Below are 5111 nucleotides of genomic sequence, written 5' to 3' on the forward strand. Positions count from 1 at the left end.
AACCCTATTTCAAAACATGGAGAAAGTCATATAATGACGAGATTGCATTTGCATATAAAAGAATTACATTAGTGGGTACCAAATTGTAAAATAATGAATAAATAACGCGACAGTAGCAATTGTGTTGCAAATTTAATATATGTTATAAAACGAATATGAAAAATCATTCAAGTGACTAAAGGACTCTACGAAGCAGTACAATGCATTCAACACAACATTTAACGTAAACGAGGATTAAAGCTATGGTCACTTTCAGGGTGCAGGATCAACGGGGTTCACAGGGGTTTACGCCGATATCTTAAGATTAAAAAAATAATTCTTGAATACGTCAAGCATAAGCGTGTACATGAATTCTTTACAAATTGAATTTGCCAAGAACACAGGCTTATTAAATAAAGTTATTCTGATGTATTTCACATAACCATAAGCAGCATAAACATGTCTTTCACGCACAAGTTGAAATTCTTAAGAGAAATTGTTTAAAACAGTTATTTGAAAAAAGCAACACTTACCGGTGTGTACATCCTTTAATGTTAAATTATGAACCCCACAATGTCACGTGATGCCGAACCCTTACTAAAGCAATAGCACGGGGAATGCAATACACGTTCATGAATAATGAACTTTAATAAAAGCCATGAAGAAATGGAACCAATAGATAAAATAAATTTAATTCAGCAGCAAATGCTTTTTGCTTTTACAGTCTAGACTTTATAATTTATTAATGAAATGTACACTGTCGTGAATCCACGTCATTTTTTGTTCTGCAACAAATACTAGTGAACGTTTCGATATCAGCTTTGCGCTAACAATAACTTCAACATGGTCTTTGTGAATTTCAAGTGAAGCACGTTTGTTTAATGACATCATACGCCGATAATTTATATTTTATATCCTAACTTTAATCATTATTCATGCATTTTCGTATTATGTTTACTTTGCTTCATACAATCCGATGAATAAGAGTAGAATACATGAGAATGAAAATTCGATCATTCAACTGATACAAATTAATCATTTCACTCTGAGTGCGTGTCAAGTTTTTTGTCTGACTAAATTTGAACTGTTCAACAAGCGAAAACAAAAGAGCAGATAAAAAACACCTTTCTATTTCAGCAACAACGATGCGAAACTAAAACATTATTTTCTGTTAACGGCAAGCGTCAATGGCGTAATCATAGGACGTCATATATATGACGTTATGCTGCACGAAATGTTATGACGCATGAGCAAGCGAAGACTGTGCATTGTTTTATCAACTTAACACGACCATAAACAACAAATAAAAACAAATTTTCTTGATTTTAAGATCGTGCTATCATTTCGTGTATGGTCTCTTCGTGCTCTGACACTCGTGAACATATGTGTATATGACAATTCATGAACTGAATACGATCGTACCAACACGAGCGAACATATTTGTTTTTATATGATCCTGATTGAAATGTTAATACGATCTAACACTTACATCAATATACATTCTTTTTATTTGATGTTCTTCGTCATGTAAAACATTATGTGTGTGTTGCATTGTATAAGTAATTGGTAATTTTCCTTGAATAAAAGACTAACAGGCAAAACAACCGTTGCGGGGGTTAATATATTCTTATGTATTACCTCTACATGACTTCAGCTGTATATGTTGTGTTGCCGAATAAGATCGAAAAGATTTAGACAACAAATTTGGAATTTCATACTATACCTGCTAGAAAAAATAAACGTATAATGTAAGACAACATCAAGAACAAGTAATTTTATTTTTATTTTTACACAGCAATGGGATCTAACTAAATATAATTGTATACAACAGTTGATTGATATGTTTATTATTTATAAAATCTCTATCGAAAATCCATTCACTCAAGAAGACAAGTAAATTAAGCTTTTTATCACATACAATTTGAAAATACGTATGATCACATCATTAGAAAACATATACATGTTTATGCAAATAATCTAGAATAATGTTTGCTTAATATTCAATAAACCAGTTTTCTTGGAGTTTTTGCTGCTGTTGTTAATTGGGTTATTATTTATAGAAACGCTATTAGGTGTAGAATTTATCGACTAAATAGCTTTTAATTATTTTCTATAAAATAGTTTTTTTATCAACCATCATTTTTTTAATTAACTTAAGGTAAAAATACATTTTTCACAGAAACATATGCTGTGATGTATAGATCAAAGTGACAAACATATCAATAAGATGATTAAACGCTAATAACCTTAACACTCTTAACACCAAACAAAGATATCAGCTTCAATCCGCATCCTATATTGTAATGTACAAGGAGCAATTAAAATAAATGCTGATTATATATAAATTACATACCACACAGAAGCAATCTAGCTTCTCATATGTGAGGATCATAAATATGCTTACCCATATTTGCAAAAGTATTACACTGATGCAATATCAACTCCAAAATGCCTTGCGTTAAAACATTACAATTATTTTTCAAAATAATGTTGAAGCTCGCTACAGTTAATGTATCTTAATAAGCATTCATGCAGTAGTACACTTACATATACCCAATCATACCCAATCATGTTCTACAACGCCTTTTAAAACCAATATTGAGTGAATGATGAATCAACTAAATAATATATTATTGCAAACCATCTTCTTCATTGTTGTTTTGGTTTGTAAATATTGTAAATATTGTCTGGATTCATCCGATATGTTGAGCTAAACAAACATGTAATATGAACAATTTATTTAGCCCTCAATCGGTAAACATCTTGCACCCAAACACACGTTAATGTCAATTAATACTCATAACCATCCATGCGTCGTACATCCGTTTCGTCGTAAGACAGGCTAGATGGTTGATAGCTATCGATTTCAAATTTAGGGCCCCCGTTTCTGGCCGAGAGTTCAAGATGATTTCTTCCGATTACATCGACGATTTTTGTGCCATCACCGAAGGGTCCTCCGTGTTGAACAGTTCTCATATAGTGCTGCTTCCGTGGATCAGCAACGAGAACGTCGCATTCATCATTTTCAAACGGCTGGTACATATTGATCTTTTTCAGGACTATCAGAAGAGGACAATAAGCAATGTTTGTGATGAATATAAGTATATTCAACCACGTCAAGCCAATGCTATCAACATTTTGACCCGCGACGATGGGTCCGAAAGCATAAGCAAACGAGTATGATATATCCGCTATGGCATAGACGCTGCCATACACCGGGACGTAGGGAACGTCGACAAGGTAGCCTAGAATCGGTAACAGTGCGGTGTCCACGCAAGCGATGCCAAAGCACAATATTGTTATAGGGAATTAAACAACAAAGAAAGCCTTCGCCGTTGGTATTACTAAGCACGAGGTCCCTTCCAACGCTAGACCGCAAGCAGCTACAAGCCATTGGTGTTTGGAATATAATTAAGCTAATTTAACCGTTACGTACACACCGATTATATTTGGAATAAAGGCAGGTTACCACACAAACCCAACTTGCCACTTGGAATTCATTGTATTTTCCATCCACATGACTCTTGTTAGTTCGAGGAACGCCAGTGATACGTTGGCCATGGCCAATGCTCCAGATGCAAACTTATATGAAAGGATCAATAAGCAATCGCCATATTGGAGTCGCTTTTGGTCGGTCTTCAGGCGGAATCATGTTGCGCATTTTTCGAACTGGCTTTATCACGAATAAAACCAATACACCGTCGATGGAACAGATGAATGCTAATAACAGAACTACTTTTCCGCAGAATTCATACATAATACCTCCAAATGGTGGTGCAAACAAACATCCAAATGATATGAACGCCAGAGCTATTCAAAGAGCCTTGTTTCTTTCACTTTCTTCAGGAAACCGATCTGCTATCATAGCAAGTCCGGATGAATCGGCAAATGCCGAACCAAACCCTTGGAGGCTTCTGGCGAAAAACAAAACTGCATAGCTTTTACCAAACGCAAACACAGTCGTTGGCATAAACATGATCGACAGTCTAGTCATCATAGGTAGGTCATATCCAACTCGGTCTATGAACATTCCTGTGAATGGATTGATCAGTAACTGAAATATTGCCTTTGAGGCGAACAAGACACCTATAGACAGTTGGCCCTCGTTTCCATGATTCACGGGAGTAGGTAAATCTATAAGAATAAATTTGTGCCAGTTTTTGTCGAAAAGGTAACGTATGTGCTGGGGGATAGGTGGCGTAGGGGTCACATACGTCTAATTTTCAGGCCAAAGAGTGGTGTTAAAATACGTAAGATTAAATGCCGTCCAATTTAGTTGTTGAATGTGATAGTCCGTGTTCATCTGTTCTGCGTTCCTTTGCAAGTCCATGAGATATTCTGGTATAATTGGGACGATCACCAATTACATGTTGTCCAGCAACAAGGCAATACATACTATTACCAGAACTAATCTCCGCTGATGATCGGGGTCATTTATACGGTCATTCAAAGCGCTACATAAACCACACACTTTATCACGTAGCTCTATGACTTTGTAATGCATTTTTGAGGGCGTGTATAACAACACGTTTTGAGCAATAGCACAGAAGTTGCACAGGTCAGCTTATTTTATATAATTTGTTTATGTGTAGTTATTACAGTGGTTTTCCATTTCGCCTGCTTAACTGGTTCGTCAATATGTTGACCTTAAACAACGAAGAAAGTTGAATTCATACAAAATATAAAATGTATAATTAAACAAAGACTGTTCAAATACATCTTTGTTTGAATTGAATAGCATTAGTCCGTATTATTTACAGCAAAGCGATTTATTCCAATTATAAAAGTTGTGTTATTAATTAGAAGTTTAAATTGAAATTTCTCCGTTGACATGATCAATGCAATTATCATTGTGGACAATTAAGGTTTCAATGTAAATATTAATAATTTGCTTGAGAAAAGGAAGCAGGTTATTGGGATAGTACTTGAATAGTTTTCATGCAAGTATGGTTCAACTGCTCTTTATACCTCAACCGATTCATCAATATGGATTTCTATGAAGGAATCATTTATCGTCAACATATTATTTATGCCAGCAAGTGCTATGAACGTTTTCAATATTATCAGAAAATATTGCAAATACATTAGTATAGTGTAATCAATATCATACGGAACTCTGTAGTTTTACCGAC

At 34.8% G+C, this 5111-nt stretch overlaps 1 pseudogene; it reads right to left on the reverse strand.

Moving 5' to 3' along the window:
* Positions 1-2750: 2750 nt before the first annotated feature.
* On the reverse strand, positions 2751-4483 carry LOC127847912 (probable vesicular acetylcholine transporter-B; annotated as a pseudogene).
* Between the last annotated feature and the right edge of the window lie 628 nt (positions 4484-5111).

Source organism: Dreissena polymorpha, chromosome 10 (genome assembly GCF_020536995.1).
Source record: "Dreissena polymorpha isolate Duluth1 chromosome 10, UMN_Dpol_1.0, whole genome shotgun sequence".
NCBI classification, from domain to species: Eukaryota; Metazoa; Mollusca; class Bivalvia; order Myida; family Dreissenidae; genus Dreissena; species Dreissena polymorpha.